This window comes from Salmo salar, chromosome 10 (genome assembly GCF_965601325.2).
Source record: "Salmo salar chromosome 10, fSalSal1, whole genome shotgun sequence".
NCBI lineage: Eukaryota > Metazoa > Chordata > Actinopteri > Salmoniformes > Salmonidae > Salmo > Salmo salar.
This window is the reverse complement of record NC_138300.1, coordinates 23911070-23937733: the sequence shown is the minus strand read 5'-3', so window position 1 is coordinate 23937733 and position 26664 is coordinate 23911070.

Here is a 26664-nt window from a genome sequence, read left to right as displayed (position 1 = left end):
AGCGTGGAAGGGACAAGAATCCTTTGTGACCTGGTGACCCAATCCTTTGTGTCCCTTCCCCTGGCCATCCAGATCATGGTGAACATGGTCTGTGACCAGGGTGAATTGGGTACCCAGGCAGGTAATACCTGAGAGTGTCTAGTGCCCACTTCACCGCTAGGCACTGTTTCTCGACAATAGAGTACACCATGATGTGGTGCTCCCCCACATCCCGTGTCGCATGCGTCCGTCTGGACCAATCGGGCGTTATGAGAATCTGATTGGAGCATAGCGCTTCCTTCAGATGCCTGAACGCAGCTTCGGTCTCGCCCATACATTTCACTGTTTTCGGGAGGTTGGGCCCTGGTTAGATCGGTAAGGGGGGAGGCTATAGCTGCAAAGTTGGAGATAAACTGGCTGTTGTATCCTGCCAGTCCCAGGAAGGACTTGACCTGTGTCTTGGTGTGTGGAACGGGCCAGTCACATACCGTGGGGACGTTCCTCTCCTGGGGCTTGACGTTCCCCCGTCCAATCAAATACCCCAGGTACTCCACCTCCTCGAGACCTAGCTTGCATTTCTTGCGGTTTGCTGTCAACTCGGCTTGCCTGATGCAATTCACGGAAGCGCGTCACGTGCTCTTCTCAACCTTGGCTGTGGATGATGATATCATCCAAATAGGCAGCTGCGTACTGTTGTTGGGGTCAGAGGACTTTGTCCATCAGGTGCTGGAATGTGGGCAGGGATCCATCGAGACCAAATGGGAGCACCCGGTACTGATATAAGCCGTCCAGTGTCAAAAAATGCGTCTTCTCCTGGGAGGAGGCTGCCCACGGTACCTGCCAATATCCTTTGGTCAGGTCGAGGGTGCTGATGTACTGGGCTTTTCCCAATCGGTCGATGAGCTTGTCTACCCTCGGCATGGGGTAGGCATCGAACAAGCTGATGTCGTTCACACCCCGGAAGTCATTACAGAAGCACAGGCTATCGTCCGGTTTGGGCACCAACATGATGGGTCTGCACCATGCGCTGTGGGACTCTTCGATGACCCCCCTCCTCAGCATAGCCTCCACTTCCTGCTTCATGGCCTTCTTCTAGGCCTCGGGGATCCGATATGGCCTCTTTCGTGCCATTTCCCTGGGCCGGGTGCGAACGGGACCACCACTGGTAATGTTGGCGTCCTGGGTCCCGACCATAACACGGCAAAGGCTGTCCTCTCGTGCCACCGCTTCAATAGGTTCACGTGGTAAATATGTTGGGGTTTCGGTCTCCCCGGCTGCCATGCACGGTAATTGACGTGTCCCAGCTTCTCTATCACCTAGTATGATCCGTGCCATGTTGCCAAGAACTTACTTCTGCTGTGGGGATTAAGACCAGCACCTTGTCTCCCACCTGAAATTTTCAGGATTGGGTTCCCCGATTGTGGACCTGGGCTTGGGTGCGTTGGGCCTTCTCCATATGTTCCCTTACCACTGGCCATATGGCTGTCATCCACTCCCTCATCGTCTCCATGTGTTCTACCACGCTGCGTAAGGGGGTCGGTTGGGCTTCCCACACGTCCTTGGCAACGTCCAGTAGGCCACGTGGCCTCCTCCCGTAGAGGGGTTTGAAAGGGGAAAATCCGGTGGATGACTGGGGCACTTCTCAGACCGAGAACATTAGGTGGGGTAGTAGCTGGTCCCAGTTCTTCCTGTCCTGCTCGATGACCTTTTGTTTGAGCGTTTTATTGAACCGCTCGACGAGCCCATCTGTCTGCGGGTGAAAGACGGCGGTCCGAATCTGCTTGATCTACAGGAGAGCACACAAATCTTTCATTAGGTGGGACATAAACTCTTGTCATGACGTTGCCCTCTCTCTGGGAACAGGGAGCACAGTTGACCCCCTCCCCCTTGCACCATCCCCCTACCTACCTCTCCCTACCCAGGCCCTGTGAAAACGGTCGTAAATTCCAAAGGAAATGTCCAGCCGCCTGGCCCAGTTGAGACACAGAGAGGGTTTCATAGAGAGACACAGGAAATTCTTCCAACTCACAGAATTGGGGAACCGAACGACATTTATGTTCTGGAGAAGGTATAAAAGATTGGTGAAGAATCCAGCTACGAACTGGTCCGCTTGGTACAATTTTGTGATGCTCAGAAGAGACAATATAGCCATATTACCATAAAACTGTTTATATAATAGCGTCAGCTATGGGACTTGCATCTAAATGGTTGTATAAAATGTATTAATAAGGATAAAGCTATTTGTAATACGTTGAGATGCTATGTACTGATGTTAATGTGATAGAATGTATTTCTGTTCAAAGCTTAAATCAGTCATTGGCACGCCCCCCAGGGACACAGACAGGACCAGGCGTCATGTGACAAGTCTGTTCTATGTTCACGTATAAAACCCCACCCTGATTTACTTTCTTCAGACCAGCTTACCTCAGAAGAGAGAGCCAAGGTTTGACCATCCAATTCCTCTACTGAAAGTTACCTATACCACGTGGTTAACCTGTTAGGGCTAGGGGGCAGCATTGACACGGCTGGATAAAAAACATACCCGATTTAATCTGGTTACCACTCCTACTCAGTAACTAGAATATGCATATACTTATTACATATGGATAGAAAACACCCTAAATTTTCTAAAACTGTTTGAATGGTGTCTGTGAGTATAACAGAACTCAAATGGCAGGTCAAAACCTGAGAGATTCCTTTACAGGAAGTGGCCTGTCTGACCATTTGTTGAACTTCTTTTCCATCTCTATCATTTACTAAGGATCTCTGCTTTAACGTGACACTTCCCACGTCTTCCATAGGCTCTCAGAGCCCGGGAAAAAACAGAATGTCGTCATTCCAGCCCCAGGCTGAAACACATTATCGCCTTTCTCAAGTGGCCCATCAAGAGACACTAGCTTATGCGCGTGACCCCGACCGCCCCCGCCTTTGGGATTTTTTCCTCTGTTTGCCGAAAAGGAGATTCCCTGTCGGAATATTATCGCTTTTCTACGAGAAAAATGACGTAAAAATTGATTTTAAACAGCGGTTGACATGCTTCGACGTACGGTAATGGAATACTTTGAATTTTATTGTCAGGAATTGCGCCAAGCGCGTGACACTTCTTTACTATTTCGGATAGTGTCTGGAACGCACGAACAAAACGCAGCTATTCGGATATAACGATGGATTATTTTGGACCAAACCAACATTTGTTATTGAAGTAGCTGTCCTGGGTGTGCATTCTGACGAAGACAACAAAAGGTAATGACATTTTTATAATAGTAAATATGATTATGGTGAGTGCTAAACTTGCCGGGTGTCTAAATAGCGAGCCCGTGATGCCTGGGCTATGTACTTAGAATATTGCAAAATGTGCTTTCACCAAAAAGCTATTTTAAAATCGGACATATCGAGTGCATAGAGGAGGTCTGTATCTATAATTCTTAAAATAATTGTTATGCTTTTTGTGAACGTTTATCGTGAGTAATTTAGTAAAATGTTAGCGAATTCCCCGGAAGTTTGCGGGGGGTATGCTAGTTCTGAACGTCACATGCTAATGTAAAAAGCTGGTTTTTGATATAAATATGAACTTGATTGAACAAAACATGCATGTATTGTATAACATAATGTCCTAGGGTTGTCATCTGATGAAGATCATCAAAGGTGAGTGCTGCATTTAGCTGTCCTCTGGGTTTTGGTGACATTATATGCTGGCTTGAAAAATGGGTGTCTGATTATTTCTGGCTTGGTACTCTGCTGACATAATCTAATGTTTTGCTTTCGTTGTAAAGCCTTTTTGAAATCGGACAGTGTGGTTAGATTAACGAGAGTCTTATCTTTAAATGGCTGTAAAATAGTCATATGTTTGAGAAATTGAAGTAATAGGATTTTTAAGGTTTTGAAAATCGCGCCACAGGATAGCCGTGGCTGTTACGTAGGTGGGACGAATTCGTCCCGCCTAGCCTAGAGAGGTTAAACTTTTAGACTATCGAGACCGACAGAATAATAACACGTCTTTGATATTAATTAATAGTCTGCAGCTAGAAATTATATCATTGAACGCGAAGACCGACGAAACATCCATTCTATAACAACATTAATGAATGTTGCTTTGAAAGATCCATTCTAACCGAGAGAGAGAGAGAACAGGACAAAAACTCTCCAACAGGACAAAAAACTCTCCAACAAGGATCCCGACGACACACTGAGCGTAAATATGTATTGATTGCAATTGTTCCCGAATGAGTGAGCGTTCATGTACAAAGGATTAGCGTATCAATTGTTAATATTAATGAACTCTGTGTGCCTCCTCAGCTGCCCTTTATGACCCTTTGTTTAACAGGCCGCCATGCCTGCTTAGCCCACTAGGGCACATTACTCTACCAATTCTTTGTGACGATAATTACTGTTTGTATGCTTTCTGTGAATTACTTAGTTTAGTAAATAAATGATTTTAAGACAATTGATGTATGGATGACTTTAGTAAAGGCTGGATTCGTGCAGATACAACAATTTACGATGTTTGGAATGAGACTGGACGCGAGGTAAAATACACCATTTAAACCAGAAGATAATCGGCCTATACTATAATATAATATAATATATAATGTTATAATATAGGAAAGTTATATTAGGAAAATTATAACTTTGTAATCTGAATATTTTCCTTGGTGCCCGTATCTCCTACAGTTAACTTCTCTAGGGCCAGTGCGACGATTTCGTCCCACCTACGTAACAGCCAGTGGAATCCCGTGGCGCGATATTCAAATACCTTAGAAATGCTATTACTTCAATTTCTCAAACATATGACTATTTTACACCATTTTAAAGACAAGACTCTCGTTAATCTAACCACACTGTCCGATTTCAAAAAGGCTTTACAACGAAAGCAAAACATTTGATTATGTCAGCAGAGTACCCAGCCAGAAATAATCAGACACCCATTTTTCAAGCTAGCATATAATGTCACATAAACCCAAACCACAGCTAAATGCAGCACTAACCTTTGATGATCTTCATCAGATGACACCCCTAGGACATTATGTTATACAATACATGCATGTTTTGTTCAATCAAGTTCATATTTATATCAAAAACCAGCTTTTTACATTAGCATGTGACTAGCATGTGACTAGCATTCCCACCGAACACTGCCGGTGAATTTACTAAATTACTCACGATAAACATTCACAAAAAACATAACAATTATTTTAAGAATTATAGATACAGAACTCCTCTATGCACTCGCTATGTCTGATTTTAAAATAGCTTTTCGGTGAAAGCACATTTTGCAATATTCTAAGTAGATAGCCCGGCATCACAGGGCTAGCTATTTAGACACCCACCAAGTTTAGCCCTCACCAAAGTCAGATTTACTATAAGAAAAATGTTATTACCTTTGCTGATCTTCGTCAGAATGCACTCCCAGGACTTCTACTTCAATAACAAATGTTGGTTTGGTTCAAAATAATCCATAGTTATATCCAAATAGCGGCGTTTTGTTTGTGCGTTCAATACACTATCCGAAAGGGTAAAGAAGGGTGACGCACCCGACGCGTTTCGTGACAAAAGAATTCTAAATATTCCATTATCGTACTTCGAAGCATGTCAACCGCTGTTTAAAATACATTTTTATGCCATTTTTCTCGTAAAAAAAGCGATAATATTCCGACCGGGAATCTGTGTTTTAGTACAAAGAGAGAGAAAATAAAAACATGGGGTCGCCTCATGCACGCGCCTCAGTGTCATTGTCCTCTGATAGACCACTTACCAAAGGCGCTAATGTTTTTCAGCCAGGGGCTGCCTCGACATCATTCAGCTTTTTCCCGGGTTCTGAGAGCCTATGGGAGCCGTAGGAAGTGTCACGTTACAGCAAAGATCCTAAGTTTTCAATAAAAAGAGTCAAGAAGCCCAAGGAATGGTCAGACAGGGCACTTCCTGTACAGAATCTTCTCAGGTTTTTGCCTGCCATATGAGTTCTGTTATACTCACAGACACCATTCAAACAGTTTTAGAAACTTTAGGGTATTTTCTATCCAAAGCCAATAATTATATGCATATTCTAGTTTCTGGGCAGTAGTAATAACCAGATTAAATCGGGTACGTTTTTTATCCGGCCGTGTAAATACTGCCCCCTAGCCCTAACAGGTTAAACGATTAATCAGTTTAATCGCGTAATAATAATAACAGGGAGTTATTTTGATAAACATGTCTTCAGTTTAATGGTGCCCAAAGACACGACACTCTATACCTTGGTCGGTCAGGATCTCGTTTGGGATGCCCACCCGGCTAAAGAGGTGGAACAGCTCCCGGGCGATTCCCTTGGAGACCGCCGCCCGTAGGGAAATGGCCTCGAGATACCGGGTGGCATAATCTACTATTACCAGGATGTACCGGTTTCCTCATGCCGTTTTAACCAGGGCTCTCACTATGTCCATGGCGATGCATTCAAAGGGCACCCCAATTATCGATAGGGGGACCCGTGGGTTTCGTAAGTGTGCTTTTGGGGCAGTGATTTGACACTCCGGGCAGCTGCAACAATAGTCTTCCATGGCCCTTCAAATCCCAGGCCAGTGGAATCGGGCGGCGATCCGCTCCCGGGTCTTCTCCATTCCCAGGTGCACCCCCAACAGATGGGTGTGGGCCAGCATAAGAACGGTTCCCACGTACCGTCGAGGCAGCAACAGTACGTCTCAAAGTTCCCCCTGTTGGCGCAACACCTGATATAAAAGATTATTCTTAATTTGGAAATGGAGTTATCGCCAGTCACGACAGGTCGTCTTCCATGGGCTCATACCTTTTCCTCAGCTTGTGCTTCCACAGTGCCGCGAACAGCGGACAATCTTGTCCCACGAGGAGGGGTACCGGCAACTCCGGTACGGCACCTACTATCATCTGGCAGCTCCCTTGTGGCGTCATGATGTTGGCATGTACAGTCCGATACCACTTGGTGTCACTGTGGACACAGGAAACGGACATCTCCCTGCCATGTTCGGCCCCCTGGGCCAGCAGGTTCGTGGCTATGAGCATAACCACACTCCCGGAGTCCAATAGAGCTTCAGTGTCGAGTCTGTAAACTTTCACCGGGACCATGGGTGCCGTTGGTTCGTGGTGCACCCAACAGGAGGTGATGTAGTTCACTGCGTGGTCCACCTCGCTTCCGGGGCTTGCTGATGGCATTGACTCCTCTCGAGCCTTGCAAGGTGTCCCTGGGCGCCACACTCAAAACACCTCCTTTGGTCTCCATCCACCTGGGGTCGGCGGTGGCTGGTCGCTCTCCCCAGCCGTCTCTCCACGGGTCTGTGGCCCTTTGTTGTCCTTCCGTCCCCGACTCGGCCTGTCTCCCCTTCAGCAGGGCCTCGATGTCCTTATGCGTCTCAACTGCTCCTAGGAAGCCCTACAAGGTCTGGGGCACATATAGACTCGCTGCCCTCTTCATGTCGTGGGGTAGCGCCCGTAAGAAGCGATCCATGACCACTTTGTTCATGATAGAGAGAGTGGATACGTCGGTTAGCAGCCATGCCGTGATGATGCGCAGTAGGTCGCTCATCTGGGCTCGGGGGGAGGCGTCAGCTACGAACCTCCAGTCGTGGACCAGTTGAGCCTGATGGACCAGACTGTACCCGTAGCGGCTGAGTATCTCCCGTTTGAGCCTGTCGTAGTTAGCTGCCTGTTTGTCGTTAAGGTCCCAATATGCCTTTTGGGTGTTCCCGGACAGGAATGGGGCCAGCAGACTTGCCTACTTCGGCCTTGGCCATCCTTCCCTTAGTGCTGTCCATTCAAACATGCTGAGGTATGTTTCGATGTCGTCATCCTCCGTTAGCTTGATTAACCTTTTCATACGTGAGTTCCAAGTATCTCTGTCGGTCGCCCCAGCGTGAGTTGTTTTATGCACGTGATGTCAGAATGCACTCACTGTTCCAGAAGGTGATTATTATACAAGAGGACAGTTAACATGTGCTGCCTGCTAATTATCTATAGGCTATGTTTCAACTTGTCTATTTCAAATTATTTTCTAACAAGTTGTATTTTCTAAAAACAGTTTGAATTGAGTTGTGTTCTGTCTCCTCATTAATTCACATAGAAGTAGCCCATTTCAGCGTTGCAGACAATTTATGTTTACTGAGCCGGACAAACTTCTCTCTTCGAGAGGGCCCACACACTTCACCAATGTTTACGCAGTTCAAGTATGCAGATATTGGCGCAGTCTTGCACGAATTGGAACATTTTCCGGCTGGAGCTTGTTGTTTTCCTTACAAATAATAACTTTGGACATGTGTGCGTTCCTATCAAAGAAAGTTCCTTATTTTCTGTATATCGTGTTGTCATTTCTATTGTAGGCGCATACAGATCACAATGATGTATGTACTGAGCACAACTATACGGGAGTAATCTCTCTTCCTCCAGTCCCCTCCCCCATGTGCTGCCAGCTGTCCAGCTGGTGAGCAATCAGCCCCTTGATTACTCACCATCCACAATCAGCCCCAATTAGTCCTGGCCGGAGAGCCCGTCGAGACCTGGCACGTCCAGCCTCGACAAGGCTCCCCCTGGTGGCTAACCTGCTGTACGCCACAGGTGGCAAATAGACAGCTATGAAAAAATAGATGAAAGCTCTCTTGGTAAATAGTGTGGTCAACACCTTAAAATTAGGTACTCTACTTCAGGCAAGCAAAACTTCCTTAATAGTATAGATTGCGCACCAGCTCTTATTGACAAATAGACACAAGCCACCACCCTTTATCTTATCAGAGGTTAATGTACTGTCTTGCTGATGCAGGGAAAACCCAGCCAACTGTATATGATCCATATCCTCGTTAAGCCATGACTCTGTAAAACATAAGATACTACAGTTTTTAATGTCCCGTTGGTAGGATAGTCTCAAACAGAGCTCATCCAGTTTATTCTCCAGTGATTGCACATTCGCCAGTAGGATGGATAGTAAAGGCAGATTATCCACTCGCCAACAAATTCTCACCAAACACCCGGATCTGCGGCCCCTGTATTGGCATCTCCTCTTCATACGAATGACAGGGATTTGGTCCTCGTTTGGGAGGAGCTGTAAATCCTTCGCCTCCGATTCATTAACGAAAATATCTTTGTCCAGTCCGAGATGAGTAATCGCTGTTCTGATGTCCAGAAGCTCTTTTCGGTCATAAGAGATGGTGGCAGAAACATTATATACAAAAAAAGTTACGAACAACGTGAAAAAACAAACAGAATAGCACAATTGGTTAGGAGCCCATAAATGACAGCCATCCCCTCTGGCGCCATTTCTCCAGCGCCTCCTGGAGGTCAGGGCTCCTGGGTACGTGCCCTGCGTACCTGGTCGGTATATGGCTATGATTACCACAAGTTTAGATAGTTCGTAAAAAAAAATGTAAACATTATTTTTTGGGGTTTGGAGGCCGCCCAGTGACCGGGGGCCCTAATCGACCGCTTATGTCACTTATGCCTGGAACCAGCCCTGGTTTGATAGTAATGTTAGTGTTTTACATCTTATTATTTGTTAATAGGGAAATGATAAAGAAATGTGGTCTCTATGCCACACTCATAGAAAAAGGATTCTTCGGCTGTCCCCATAGGAGAACCCTTTATGGTTCCAGATATAACTCTTTTGGGTTCCATGTAGAACCCTTTGGGGAAATGGTTCTACATGGAAACCAATATGTGTCACGTCCGGACCCTATTAAGATGTCATTTTCTATAGTAGAGTAGGTCAGGGCGTGACAGGGGGTGTTTTGGGTTGTTCTATGTTTTCTATATCTAGGTTTAAGTTCTAGTTTTTCTATTTCTATGTTGGGATTGTTTGGGTTGATCTCTAATTGGAGGCAGCTGATCCTCGTTGCCTCTGATTAGAGATCATATTTAAGTAGGGGTTTTTCTTCCTGGGTTTTGTGGGTAGTTGTTTTCTGTTTAGTGTACGTCACCTGCCAGAACTGTTGTCAGTCGTTTTGTCGTTTTGTTTAAGTATATTCATTAAAAGTCAATTATGAGCACTTCACACGCCGCACCTTGGTCTCCAATATGGTTCTACCTGGAACCAAAAGGGTTCTTCTACCTGGAACCAAAAGGGTTCTACATGGAACCAAAAACAGTTCTTTAAAATGTTCTTCTATGGGGACAGCAAAAGAACCCTTTTACAGTATGCTCTAGAAAGCACATTTTTGTGAGTGAAGTGGTCAGTGGTCACGGAGGCCATTATACTGTCCAGTCTCATATGTGAATGGAATATAATGTATCGTAACATATTGTTTTGGAATGCAGAATAGCTACAGCGTGGTATTATTAACTGTATCTACAGTGCATTCGGAAAGTATTCAGAGTATTCAGACCCCTTGACTTTTTCCACACTTTGTTACTTTACAGCCTTATTCTAAAACACATTAAATCGTTTTTTTTTCCTCGTCTGAATGCTTTCTGAATGCACTGTATGCAGCCAATCCATGGAGCTTTAGCTCTTAAAAGAATAATAAAGTAAAGCAAGGTTGCAGTTCAATGTGTGGTCTGGCTAGCCTCAGCAGACAATGAGGGCTGTTTCTGTCCATCTCATTATGTCCTCAATATGTGCTAATTTAAGTCCTGGCTGCTTGTGCGGCTGGAGAGAGAAAATGAGTATGGGACAGTGATGAGTAGGAGTGTTATGAATGCTGGGAGAATGATTACCACAACAAAGAGCCTGATGTAGATAGGGCCAGCTCCTCCAGACCTCACCTCTGCTGACAATAACACACACACACACACACACACACACACACACACACACACCACACACACACACACACACACACACACACACACACACACACACACACACACACACACACACACACACACACACACGCAGACACAGACTCTGTCCACGTTCGCTAGGGCATTTTTAGCAGCAGGATCATTAGTGGTCCTTAACTGTATTTCTGTTCCTATAAGGGTTTGGGCAGCCTGAAATATATTGCATATCATTGTGATCTGTATTCAATAGGACAGATATAGCTTGTTTTGTTCGCTTGCATCTGTTTGTGCCAAGAATGTGAGTAACACTACCAAGTTGTGACTATTTCTATCTGATGGTGTATTCAATTTGCACTTTTATACAGTACCAGTCAAAGTTTGGACACACCTACTCCTTCAAGAGTTTTTCTTTATTTTTTACTATTTTCTACATTGTAGAATAATAGTGAAGACATCAAAACTATGAAATAACACATATGGTATCATGTAGTAACCAAAACAAGTGTTAAACAAATAAAAATATTTTTTGTTGTTAGATTCTTCAAAGTAGCCACCCTTTGCCTTGGTGACAGCTTTGTACACTCTTGGCAAATGTCTGTTCAGGGTGGAGGGAAGCGGGACAGGGTAGATGTCTGTTCAGGGTGGAGGGAAGCGGGACAGGGTAGATATTGTTCAAAGTGGAGGGAAGCGGGACAGGGTAGATACTGTTCAGGGTGGAGGGAAGCGGGACAGGGTAGATGTCTGTTCAGGGTGGAGGGAAGCGGGACAGGGTAGATGTCTGTTTGGGGTGGAGGGAAGCGGGACAGGGTAGATGTCTGTTGAGGGTGGAGGAAAGCGGGACAGGGTAGATGTCTGTTCAGGGTGGAGGGAAGCGGGACAGGGTAGATGTCTGTTCAGGGTGGAGGGAAGCAGGACAGGGTAGATGTCTGTTCAGGGTGGAGGGAAGCTGGACAGGGTAGATGTCTGTTCAGGGTGGAGGGAAGCGGGACAGGGTAGATGTCTGTTGAGGGTGGAGGAAAGCAGGACAGGGTAGATGTCTGTTCAGTGTGGAGGGAAGCGGGACAGGGTAGATGTCTGTTCAGGGTGGAGGGAAGCAGGACAGGGTAGATGTCTGTTCAGGGTGGAGGGAAGCAGTACAGGGTAGATGTCTGTTCAGGGTGGAGGGAAGCGGGACAGGGTAGATGTCTGTTCAGGGTGGAGGGAAGCGGGACAGGGTAGATGTCTGTTCGAGGAGTTGTGTCAAAATGGGTAGCAGTGGGGGGATGATGGAAGCGGATAGAACAGGCCATGGCTCGAGGGGACAGACCATATTTATTAAGCCTCTTGTGGTTAAAGAGTCGCTGTCGTACCTTCTTCATGCACAGCCAGGGGCTCCACCTATGTGACTGCATTTTACTATTCACTGCTGTAAGCTGATTCTGTTTGTTATGGTTGGTTTAGTGTGCACCTGTGTCACGGGGAGCAGTTTGAAAAGGAGAAGATATGGAGGAAGGGGATGTTACTGTTCCAGTAAATCTGTGTGAGAGATAGGGTCTAGCTTGATCTACACGTTCTACCATAGCACATCAATTATGCCTGTACTGATAATTAATTACATGCAGACAGACAAGGTGCAAATGGCAGCACTGTCTGAGCTCATCTGTCATATCACTGCATTGGATAAACAATATCCTTCTTTCATTATCCATTATCTTTCACATTAACATCCCTTCAGTCTATAGCCTTTTTAAGTGTTTGTTGTGTTACTTCTAGTCAGTCGCAATGCAGGTAACAATAATGTATTACCATACTCATACTATTTTATCTGAGCTGTTAATATTAAGTGCTACCCTCTAGCCTCCCCTCTCTCTCCGTGATTTCTTATCTCCTTCAAGCAAACCTCTGCCTCACTAATCCCCTTCCCCCTCCTTATTTTCTCTCCTCCTGTGTTATCTCCCATATCTTGTTTCTGATTTGCAACTTATAAGGGGATATGAGGGCATTAGCTTTTGATTCTCCTCAGCAGCACCAGGCCATGTGATCCTGACTGACTGACTGGCAGGCTGAAAGGACTTCCTATACAGGGTAATACATCTCTGTCACTCTCAACCAACCTCCAGCAGCTCCCTGATCCTGCCTTTTTAACATAGGGGTCTGTCATATATAATTATACAGTTTATTTGTTAAACTTGTCATCAGTGTATTCCTCTGCTGCAATATTCAAAAATCATGAAATATTATTGTATTAGCTTATACTGTACTGGTTGGGTGTGAAGCATGATGACAGTAGCTAATGGTCCTTCTACTAATTGTTCACACATTGTCTACCAGTTTTCTTTCTCTTAGAATAGAATATCCTATATCGCCTCATGCCCTCGTCTCTCCTACTTTGAATGAATCTCTCCCCCTCTCCCTTCCTCCTCCTCCTCTGCCTGCTCCCTCTCCTTCTCGCCTGGGAGTGGTTTTGTTGTGCACTAGAGAGGACATCCCTTCTTCCTGCCATGGCCAGGCTCAGTGCAGGGAGCCCAGGGTTGTTGTGCTCAGTACAGCAGGGTCAGGGTCACCCCTGTTGTTGTCTGGATCTAGTCGATGCCACCCGGTCATGGGGGTTTAATCACAGTGACAGGAGCCTGGGATGGAGGGGACCCCATCCATTCTCCTACCTGATCCCTCTGATGGAGTGGAGAGACACTGATGGGATGATGCTACTCTCCACAATAATAGAGTTCCCTGATGCCCTGGGCTAATTTCACAGCCATTTGGAGGAGGAAATAATTTTGTTCAATTATGACAATTAACTGAGCCAAGCTTCCCTTAACCCCTCTCCCCTTTCCTACCACAGAAATACACTAACTCCCTTTCAAGAACTCACGCACGCACGCACACACACACACACACACACACACACACACACACACACACACACACACACACACACACACACACACACACACACACACACACACACACACACACACACACACACACACATACACACACACACACACACACACACACACACACACACACACACACACACACACACACACACACACACACAATCAATTGGTCTCTGCTCAAAGATGACGCACAGATGGGGGCACTGTCTAACAAAAAAAAAAATAACAAAAAAACTAATATACCTACATCAAAGTTAAATACCCTATTGGGATTTTCTGCCAGCTTATGGTCACAAAATAATATCCATAAGTCTCCTAAGTAAAAAGGATCAAGATAATTCTGTGACCTGGGTATTTATTTGGGTAATGTCAGTTGTTTTCTTTTCCAGAGAGAAAGAGCAATTATCAGAGTGAGTTACTTTGGTGTTTACCAGTATAGTTTGGTAGATTGCGGGTATTTATGATAGATGACTTGACTGTATGTGTACGTCTCTCATTGTGGATTGTACTATTGGAGAGAAAGAGTGAGACAGAACTAGAGAGTGTGTGTGTGTGTGTGGGGGGGGGGGGGGGGGGGGGGGCAAAGGGGAGGAGGGAAATGGAACACAAAAGGTATTGATATTCACAGGTTTGGATCCAGCCTGATTTGAACTAAATTAGTCTCATTACATCATGTTAGCTGAATTGAAGCGAATCATCATCCTGAAAATGTGTGAAAAAAGATGCTCCTTTCATCCAGCCATTGCAGTTTGAAAAATGTCTTAATTCGTCACAATTTTTTGTAATGTATCTCTCTGCTGGGAATTCTCTTTATTTTCATGTTACATTCTGATTAGCAGTAATGAAATAGCAATAATTCTTACATTGGCAATATTCTTCCCTGATATTTCACCCTCTATATCCTTCCCCCCTTCCTTTCTGCCACGAGGCCCTATCTCTGTGTTTCTTCAACCTTTAACACTTTATTTCTCCATCCCTCCATCGCTTCTATCCATCTCATTTCTCTTTCCCCTCTTTAATTCCATTGCTGATTTGCTTCCCACATCTCCCCAGCATAGCCTTCCATAGACTCCTACTCCATCCCTGTGCTCGGCTCTCAATAGTGACTGACCAAGATATGGCAGACATTGGCCAGTTGAAGTTGAGATGTGAAATCCTTGTATTGGATTCCTTTACTTTAGTTGACATGACTGGACTCCCTTTGGAGTATCCATGTTATCTGTTGTCTAACGTGTTTGAAGGCACTTTGATCTACAACACAATCAAACAACAATCCCCCCCAAACATGCACTGAGTGTACAAAACATTAGGAGCACCTGCTCTTTCCATGACGTAGACTGACCAGGTGAAAGCTATGAACCTTTATTAATGTCACTTGTTAAATCCACTTCAATCACTGTAGATGAAGGGGTGGAGACAGGTTAAAGAAGGATTTTTAAGCCTTGAGACAATTGAGACATGGATTGTGTATGTGTGCCAATTAGAGGGTCAATGGGCAAAACAAAATATTTAAGTGCCTTTGAACGGGGTATGGTAGTAGGTGTCAGGTGCACCAGTTTGAGTTTGTCAAGAACTGCAACACATTTTTTACACTCAAACGTTTCCCATGTGAATGGTTCACCACCCAAAGGACATACAGCCAACTTGACATTGGAGTCGACATGGGCGCACATTCCTGTGGAATGCAGTCAACACTTTTTAAAGTCCATGCCCCAATGAATTGAAGCTGTTCTGAGGGAAAAAAAGGGGTACAACTCCTAATGTTTTGTACAATCAGTGTATAGAGTTAGTCATCTCTGTGCTGGGATCAGGATAGTTCATTATAATATTCTTAAGTTAAAAACAACACAGGAAGGAAATAATCAACATTTATTGATCACATCTTTACTAATGCTGCAGAAATTTGCTTTAAAGCAGTATCCAAATCCATCGAATGTAGTGATCAAAGTATAATAGACATATCTAGGAAAACTAAAGTTCAAAAGGCTGGGCCTAATATAGTGTATAAGAGGTCACACAATACGTTTTGTAGTGATTCCTATGTTGTTGATGTAAACAATATTTGTTGGTCTGTGGTGTGTAATAAGGAGCAATCAGATGCTGCACTTGACACATTTATGAAATTGCTTATTCCAGTTACTAATAAGCATGCAACCATTAAGAAAATGACTGTAAAAACTGTTAAATCGCTGTGGGTTGATGAGGAATTCAACATTTTTATGGTTGACAGGGAAGAGGCAAAAGGAATGGCAAATAATTCTGGCTGCACAACCGATTGGCAAACAACCGATTGGCACCCTTGTGACGACCCTCCCACTCTGTTGTCACGTCCTGACCAGCAGAGGGAGTAATTGTATTAGTTTTGGTCAGGACGTGGCAGAGGGTTTGTGTTTTGTATGTATTTCTACATTCTGTCTAGTTTAGTTTTTCTATGTTTAGGTTTGGGTGTTGGACTCTCAATTGGAGGCAGGTGTTTCTAGTTGCCTCTGATTGAGAGTCTTATATATAGGTGTGTGTTTGGTTTGGGTTTTTGTGGGTAGTTGTATTTGCACTGCTGTTTGTTTAGCCTGCAAATCTGTTAGCTGTCGTTCTGTTTCTTGTTTTTTCCCCGTTACTCACTTTAAATAATAATATTAAAGTATGAGTATTCAGGTACCCGCTGCGCCTTGGTCTCATCTCTTCAACAGCCGTTACATCTGTCTGCCGTATTCTCTCTCTTTGTTCTTGTTTCCTTATTAGGATGTCGGTGGGCGGAGTTGGGAGGGTCGTCAGCTACATGGGAAACACCTGGGCCCGGATGTGTCCCAGGATAAATAGACCTCTTCCACAGTCATTGTGGAGACTCTCTCCATGCAGACACTTTTGTTGATTTCTGTTGTGGTAGTTTTATGGCTTTTGGTTATTTGCTTTGTCACCCTTCAATACCCTGCACTATTACATTCAGGCATGCAAAACACTCACTTACACTACTGATTACTGATTACACACACCATTGTTCATTGTTCTTAGTTTACTTTAGTTAATAAATATATATTTTGATATTCCTTGTCTCCACGTTGTCTCCCTTTTGTTGCGAACTCTGAGCTGGTTCGTAACACCCTCAAGCACCAGGGGGAGGGAAGAGCGGGAGCAGACGTGACATAAATAGTTACCTGTCAAACAGAACACAGAGGGTGTTCTTTAATGGAAGCCTCTCCAATCTAATCCAGGTAAGCTCAGGAATTCCCCAGGGCAGCTGTCTAGGCCCCTTACTTTTTTCAATCTTTACTAATGACATGCCACTCGCCTTGAGTAAAGCCAGTGTGTCTATGTATGCAGATTACTCAACACTATACACGTCAGCTACTACAGCGAGTGAAATCACTGCAACACTTAACAAAGAGCTGCAGTTAGTTTCAGAATGGGTAGCAAGGAATAAGCTAGTCCTAAATATTTCAAAACCTAAAAGAATTGTATTTGGGACAAATCATTCACTAAACCTAAACTAAATCTTGTGATAAATAATGTGGAAATTTAGCAAGTTGAGGTGACTAAACTGCTTGGAGTAACCCTGGATTATTAACTGCCATGGTAAAACATGTTGATACAACAGTAGTTAAGATGGGGAAAGTGCTGCTCTGCCTTTTAACAACTCAGGTGCACAAAGAGGAATTACAATTGGCTCAGAACAGGGCAGCACGGCTGGCCCTTAAATGTACACGGAGCACTAACATTAATATGCATGTAAATCTCTCATGGCTCAAAGTAGAGGAGAAATGTACTTTATCACTACTTGTTTTTGTAAGAAGTGTTGACATGCTGAATGCACCGAGGTGTCTGTTTAAACTACTAGCACGCAGCTCGGACATCCATGCATACCCCACAAGATATGCCACCAAAGGTCTCTTCACAATCCCCAAGTCAAGAACAGACTATGGGAGGCGCACAGTATTACATAGAGCCATGACTACATGGAACTCTATTCTACATCAGGTAACTGATGCAAGCAGTCAAATCAGATTTTTTTAAAGATAAAAATGCACCTTATGGAACAGCAAAGAGAGACACACACAGATTTTGTATTGTAGACATGTGATAGAGTAGTGGCCTGAGGGAATTTTTATTTAACAAGGCAAGTCAGTTAAGAACAAATTCTTATTTACAATGACAGCCTAGGAACAGTGGGTTAACTGCCTTGTTCAGGGGCAGAACAACAGATTTTTACCTTGTTAGCTCGGGGATTTGATCTAGCTGTCACGACTACTGCCGAGGGCGGTTCCTCTCCCTGTTCGGGTGGTGCTCGGCGGTCGTCGTCACCGGCCTACTAGCTGCCATCGATCCCTTTTTCGTTTTTCTGTTAGTTATGTCTTTATGAGTTACACCTGTTTTCCATTAGTCATTCGTTTTATTATTAAACCTGTTTGGGATAGGGGGCAGTATTTTCACGGCCGGATAAAAAACATACCCGATTTAATCTGGTTACTACTCCTGCCCAGAAACTAGAATATGCATATAATTAGTAGATTTGGATAGAAAACACTCCAACGTTTCTAAAACTGTTTGAATGGTGTCTGTGAGTATAACAGAACTCATATGGCAGGCCAAAACCTGAGAAGATTCTATACAGGAAGTGCCCTGTCTGACAATTTGTTCTCCTTCTAGGGCATCTCTATCAAAAATACAGCATCTCTGCTGTAACGTGACATTTTCTAAGGCTTCCATTGGCTCTAAGAAGGCGCCAGAAAGTGGAATGAGAGCTCTCCAGTCTATGGGCGAAAAACAGCAGGAGTTTTTGTGAGTGGTCCTTCTGAGAACAATGACACTGAGGCGCGCGTGCACGAGACGACTCAATTTTTTTCTTTCAGTGTTTGAATGAACACAACGTCGCCCGGTTGGAATATTACCGCTATTTTACGAGAAAAATTGCATCAAAATTTATTTTAAACAGCGTTTGACATGCTTCGAAGCACGGTAATGGAATATTTTGAATTTTTTTGTCACGAAATGCGCCGGCGCGTCACCCTTCGAATAGTGACTTGAACGCACGAACAAAACGGAGCTATTTGGATATAACTATGGATTATTTCGAACCAAAACAACATTTGTTGTTGAAGTAGAAGTCCTGGGAGTGCATTCTGATGAAGAACAGCAAAGGTAATCCAATTTTTCTTATAGTAAATCTGAGTTTTGTGAGGGCCAAACGACTTAATTTGCCACATGCGGCAAATACAACAGGTGTAGACATTACCGTGAAATGCTTACTTACAAGCCCCTTCCCAACCATGCAGAGTTAAAAAGTACGAAAAATGTGCTAAATTTAAAAAAGGAAATAGTAACACAATAAAATAGCAACAACGAGGCTATATACAAGGAGTACCTGTACTGAGTCAATGTGCAGCGGTACGAGGCAGTTCGGTAATTGAGGTAATACTGTATGAACATGTAATTAGGAGTAAAAGTGACTAGTTACCATCTCTATCTTCTGCAATGTCTTTGTCTCAAACCTTTATACTGAATATTTCTGTTTTATTACAGTTTAAACCTTTGATTCAAAGGCTCTCAGCTGCCCCTGCAATCTACAACACAGACAGCTCTCCCTGCTTCACTGGGTGGCTGATACACTGGAGAAAAGAGAGGGAGGGAAGGAGGGTGGAGAGAAGGGGTGAGGTAGATGGCTGTGGGTGGGCCGGCTGCAGGTTTATGCACATTCTCTCAGCCCAATTTTCTGAAGATATTCAATAATGTTGTATTGTCCTTAGTTTTAGAGCCTAAACATTAATGTGGAAAATATTCCATTCACATGGGATGTTTGATCACTGATAGCATAAACATGTGATGATCCTTCTGATTAGGAATGACAGCCTGTTCTTATAAACTAGATGTACCATAGTAAATGTTCATCCGAAACACTCAAATTAGTATGATATGTTATGTTTGTTATGGTTACATAAGACAGATAGTTACTTACAGCAAAAATGAAGGCAGGGTGACTGGTTGGGTGTATAAGGCAAACATCAAGCAACCCAAAGATTGCGAGTTCGAATCTCATCACGGACAACTTTAGCATATTAGCTAACCTTAACCATTTTAGCTAACCCTTCCCCTAACCCTAACCTTAACCCTTTAAACAAACTCCTAAACTTAACCCTAACCCCTAACACTAACCCCTAGCCTAGCTTAAGTTAGCCAGCTAGCTAACATTAGCCACCTAGCTAAAATTCGTAACATATCAACCGTTTTGCAAATTATAAGTTTAGCAAATTCCTAACATTATTGTACGTTTTGCAAATTTTAATACAAATTGTAATTCGTAACATATCGTACAAAATGGGTGATGGACATCCACAAATTAATACATACAATACGAAGTGCAATGTATCATACTAAATGAAGTGTCTCAGATATATATATGAAGTGCTCTGAGACCAGGTTGGGAATGATGGTCCTCCAGCCACCATTCTTTCCTGAATTACCTTTTAATTAATTACATCTCACACGATGTAGAAGAGAGGGTGAAATCTCAGAATCTCATAAATACTTGCACCTCGGCCTTGGGAACATCATTTTCATTTAACAAGTACAAGAGCCTCCCCACTGGGCACACCACGCCAATTCAACATGGACAATTGGCTAATAGTTGACTGAGACGTTGATCGATGAGATTACAACATACTGTATATTCACCCACTCAAAAAGACAGTCGAAAGTTGGTTGTTATCGCAATGCTTTCAACCATCTAAAAGCACAACCAAATTCCAATGGAGACCAAAATACTATTTGTAGATAAATCAACATTCCAGTAGGAGGTGCTGACCTGCCTATTGTTTTTTCTGGAAGTGGAAATCAGGTTGAAGCTCTTATGTTGCTTCAAAAGTACAAATTCAACATATTTTTACAAGGTTTGTCGACATTGAAAATTGGTTAACATAAATTGGTTGAAATTGGTTAACATAATCCTGGGGTTTAAATATGACCCTCAAAACAACAGTTTGATTGCTTTTTGCAAATCCAATGCATTTACACGTAGATTCCTCGTTACAATAAGCTGACAAATTATGTTGGAACAACGTCGATTCAACCAGTTTGTGTCCAGTGGGTCATAAGAAAATAACATACACTTGCTTAAAATTAAGCGTCCCTTGGACTCAGTATCAGAAACAGGTAAGCCTTTCTGATGCACTGCCAATTGCTACAGTGCCTTCAGAAAGTATTCATACCTCCTTGACTTATCCCACATTTTGTTGTGCTACAGCCTGAATTCAAAATGGATTAAATATATTTTTGTTCTCGCCTATCTACACATAATGCCCTATAATGACAAAGTGAAAACACATTTTTAGAAATGTTTGCACATTTATTGAAAACGGAAATACAGAAATATTAAATTTACATACAGTGAGGAAAAAAAGTATTTGATCCCCTGCTGATTTTGTACGTTTGCCCACTGACAAAGAAATGATCAGTCTATACTTTTAATGGTAGGTTTATTTGAACAGTGAGAAGCAGAATAACAACAACAAAATCCAGAAAAACACATGTCAAAAACCTGATTTCCACTCCTGAACTTATTTAGGCTTCCCGACTCACAGCTCTGTTATTACAGTCACTAACAAAATACAGTCATGGGTGGTAACTCCACAGTTTCACTTAAAGGGGCAAGGCACACTGGGAAAGCATATTGGAGGCGTGGCTTAGTGTGGGGTGTTACTCAAAAACATAAAGCTGATACAACTTAAATGTGGACCTCCTACAGGGTCATAGTAACTATCGGAGTAATGAGTAATGACTATAAAATCACATGAAGTAACTATACTCAGATATATGATGTGCGTTGGGTTTCCTCAAAAGTTTTGAGTCATGACAACACTGTTTACAGTGCATGTATCACCACTTTGGGAGTGTTAAATGGGAATTTGAGGAATTATAGCCAAGTTTCTTTCTCCCTCTGAGTATCTATTTGAGGGTGATACTCTCAGAACCGATTACTCTGAATGGGTTTTCATCTGCAATAATTCTAACCTCAATAAGACAGGGATCTTTGCTCTGTAGTACACAGCCACATATCTGCCCAGACAAGAACTACAGGGAAAGAAACAAGTTATAGACCGAGGAGCTGGGAGGAGTCAGACAGTGAACAGAGAATGAGATTAATCTAACCTCTATGGTCCCCAACCTCAATAACCCAGCTGCACTCAGTCTGAACTCACACACATATGCACACCATTGGAGGTTGGTGAGGGGAGGACTGATCATAGTAATGGAAACGTGTTTCAGTCTATTCCATCCACTCTATTCCAGCTATTACTATGAACCGTCCTACCCTCACCAGCCTCCACTGATGCCCACATTAAACACAAACACACACACACACACACACGCGCACGCACACACACACACACACACACACACACACACACACACACACACACACACACACACACACACACACACACACACACACACACACACACACACACACACACCGAGTGGAACTCACTCCCAGCTCCATCAAGTGGAAAATTACTTTGTGATGAGAATATTATCTTTAGCTTCTTTTGCAAAGATGGGCTCACACCATTGCTTGTGTGTTTCAATTAAATGTGCGACTGTGTGCAGATATCTGTGTGTTCAAAAGCAAGTGTGTTCAAAATAAAGTGTGTGCTTGATTGCTTGTGTGCTTGCATGTGTGTTATGAGGGCGTAACACCAGTACAATTAGTCTCGCTGCCCGCAGAGTGACCCTCATCACAGGTTTGATACAGCAGGAAAGGTCAGCCTCAATCACCACTCCTAATCAAACAGCCATTAGTATGCAATAAATAAGACACGCACCACTTGCCATCCACTGATCCAATGGCGCACACAGGCCACCACCTTACTGTCACCACCCCCAAATTTAGACAGATTTGAGAGAGATGAAGCAAATTGGAGTGTAAATTGTGAGAGGTAAAACAGCACAAAAGGTAATTACACCGCTTATGAACAGCTGGGTATGAAGATAGAACAAGAAGGGAGAGTTGGGAGGTGTCAGTGGATCAGGTGTTTTTATCATCAACAGTGAAGCAGATGATGAGATCTTTGGTAAATACTGGTTCTTACTCATCAGGTAATCCAAGCATGTGTTCTCATTATCAAAGCCAGATGCTTGACCGGATTTGCAATTGAGCAGCCAGATGTGCATTCATGAGTGCATAATTGGCTCCTGCAAGTGATTTGCATTCAAATATAGTGGGATTCATAATTATTGGATGCCTTGATAAAGATGAGCAAAAAGAGTGTATAAAATAAATAATAGGGGTGAAAGTTATTGGATCCAATAATTCCGGACTTCACTGTATGTGTTGTTCTGGATCCACTGTGTCTGTCTTATTTCCGTACAGTCAGTTACAGTTAAACTACAATACCAAAAGTACGTGGACACCTGGGCATTAATATGGAGTTGGTCCCCCATTTGCTACTATAACAGACTCCACTCTTCTGGGAAGGCTTTCCACTAGATGTTGGAACATTGCTGCAGGGACTTGCTTCCATTGTGAGGTCAGGCACTGTTGGCCGATTAGGCCTGGCTCGCAGTCGGCGTTCCAATTCATTCCAAAGGTGTTTGATGGGGTTGAGGTCAGGGCTCTGTGCAGGCCAGTGAAGTTCTTTCACACCGATCTCGACAAACCATTTCTGTATGGACCTTGCTTTGTTCACGGAGGCATTGTCAAGCTGAAACAGGAAAGGGCCTTCCCCAAAAACTGTTGCCACAAAGAATCATCTAGAATTTCATTGTACGCTGTAGTGTTAAGATTTTCCTTCACTGGAACTAAGGGGCCTAGCTCGAACCATGAAAAACAACCCCAGACCATTATTCCTCCTCCACCAAACTTTACAGTTGGCACTATGCATTCGGGCAGGTAGCATTCTCATGGCATCCGTCAAACCCAGGTTTGTCCGTTGGACTGCCAGATGGTGAACCGTGAATCATCACTCCAGAGAACGCATTTGCACTGCTCCAGAGTCCAATGGCAGCAAGCTTTACACCACTCCAGCCAACTCTTGGCATTGAGCACGGTGATCTTAGGCTTGTGTGTGGCTGCTCGGCCATGGAAACCCATTTCATGAAGCTCCCGACAAAGAGTTTTTGCACTGACATTGCATCCAGAGACAGTTTGGAACTCGTTAGTGAGTGTTGCAACCGAGGACAGTGCTTCAGTACTCGGCGGTCCTGTTCTGTGAGCTTGTGTGGCCTACAACTTCACGGCTGAGCTAATGCAGAACGCTACAGGATGTTTTTGTGCTGGTCAAGGGCAGACAGGTCTGGAGTGAACCAAGGACTATATCTATTCCTAGTTCTACATTTTTTGAGTTGGGCCATGCTTATTTAAGATGGTGAGGAAGGCACTTTTAAAGAATAGCCAGGCATCATCTACTGACGGGATGAGGTCAATGTCATTTCAGGATACCCCGGCCAGGTCGATTAGAAAGGCCTGCTCTCAGAAGTGTTTTAGGGAGCGTTTGACAGTGATGAGGGGTGGTCGTTTGGCAGACCCGTTACGGATGCAGGCAATGAGGCAGTGATCGCTGAGATCTTGGTTGAAAACAGCAGAGGTGTATTTGGAGGGCGAGTTAGTTAGGATGACATCTATGAGGGTGCCCGTGTTTATGGATTTGGGGTTGTACCTGCTAGGTTCATTGATAATTTGTGTGAGATTGAGGGCATCAAGCTTAGATTGTAGGATAGCCGGGATGTTAAGCATGTCACAGTTTAGGTCACCTAGTAGCACGAGCTCAGAAGATAGATGGGGGGCAATCAATTCACATATGGTATCGAGGGCACAGCTGGGGGCAGAGAGAGGTCTATAGCAAGCGGCAACAGTGAGAGACTTGTTTCTGGAAAGGTGAATTTTTAGAAGTAGAAGCTCGAATTGTTTGGGTACAGACTTGGATAGTAATACAGAACTCTGCAGGCTATCTTTGCAGTAGATTGCAACACCACCCCCTTTGGCAGTTCTATCTTGGCGGAAAATGTTATCGTTAGCGATGGAGATTTCAGGGTTTTTGGTGGTTTTCCTAAGCCAGGATTCAGACACAGCTAAGACATCCGGGTAGCAGAGTGTGCTAAAGCAGTGAGTAAAACAAACTTAGGGAGTAGGCTTCTAATGTTAACATGCATGAAACCAAGGCTTTTACGGTTACAGAAGTCAACAAATGAGAGCACCTGGGGAGTGGGAGTGGAGCTAGGCACTGCAGGACCTGGATTAACCTCCACATCACCAGATCAACAGAGGAGAAGTAGGATAAGGGTACGGGTAAAGGTTATACGAACTGGCCGTCTAGCACGTTCGGAACAGAGAGTAAAAGGAGCAGGTTTCTGGGCACAATAGCATAGATTCAAGGCATAGTGTACAGACAAAGGTAAGGTAGGATGTGAGTACATTGGAGGTAAACCTAGGCATTGAGTAATGATGAGAGAGATATAGTCTCTAGAGACGTTTAAACCAGGTGATGTCATCGCATATGTAGGAGGTGGAACAACATGGTTGGTTTAGGCCTATTGAGCAACGTGGTTGGTTAAGGCATATTTCACTATAGAGCTAGAGGCTCTACAGTGAAATAAGACAGTAATCACTAACCAGGACAGTAATGGACGAGGCATATTGATATTAGAGAGAGGCATGCGTAGCCAAGTGAACATATGGGTCCAGTGAGTGGTTGGGTTGACTGGGGACACGGCGATTCAGACAGTTAGCAGGCCGATGCTAACAAGCTAACAGTTAGTAGGCCGGTGTCATGTTCATATCGAACAACTAGAGTTCTCATAAAGTGACTATTCTAATCAAGATACTCACTTTGATCAAAGAAAGCTAAGTGTGAGCATCTGCAGAAGCAGGTATCAGCAGAGTGCTAGAAGTGTCTAAGTCAATTGCCATTCAAGTAGTTCACTCAGAAAGAGTCACATTCTTATTTCACTAGGATTAGTAATTGTTCAGAATAGACTGGATATCATTGTCTCAGGAAGACAGTTTTATCTTCATTTTCTGCATGCTCTGTTGAGTGCAATAATTACTTCTATCACGTTGGAGGATTCATCCAATATAGCCCAGCACCTTCTCAGATATGGAGAGGCTTTCACTACCTCAGACAGTTATATCTTCCCACACATGTGCATGTACTTCACACAAACAAAGTCACATGAATGGAGTCACAGACACGCACTCCCACACGAGCACGCAGGCACACACACACATACACCGTTCCTTTCCATCCCTGGAAGCCCGGACCTGTAATATACAGGTGACTGACAAAATAAAGGAAACACCAAGGTAAAGTGTCTAAAACACCAACATTAAGTGTCATAATAATAATTGATTCAACTTCTAACGAGCTTTTTATTACAAAAATAATCTCAAAGGGCATAAAAAACCAAAACAAACAAGAATCATATAATACAGTAGGCCTGGACTTTGCTTTTCAGCTGGAGTTGAAGGTTTTGAGTGTTTCAAGCCTCCAACAGATGGAGCGACAGTCAAGATGGAACCACATGGCTTGAGCAGAGGGCATTGGGCCCACATGAGCTGTCAGAATGCACCTTGGCATAGATTCTACAAGTGTCTGGAACTCTATTGGAGGGATGTGACCAGTCTTCCACGAGAAATTCCATAATTTGGTGTTTTGTTGATGGTGAGGTATTTATAAATGACCCTAAGCTTGATGGGATGCTAACTGCTTAATACATTTAGGAGAAACACCTGTGTGGAAGCACCTGCTTTCAATATATTTTGCATCCCTCATTTACTCAAGCGGTTCCTATATTTTTGCAGTTACCTGTATTTGCAGACAGAAACAGACAGAGTCCCCTGGGGCGTAAAGGAGAGCATATACTGTAACAACAGACTCTCCCTCCCTCCTATCAAGCGGACCTGATCTGGATGTGATGCCTGCTAGTCGTCCTGATGGCACAATTAGATCTGTGTCTGCTTTTTCATTAGCTTGTGTCAACAGTCACGGCCGTCATCATCAGAACACAGAGAACACTCTCTTTCTCTCTGCTCTGACTTCACTCACTACTTTGTTTGGTGTGGGAGGTGAATAAGACAGATAGAAGTGTGTGTCACGGGAAGGGATATACCATT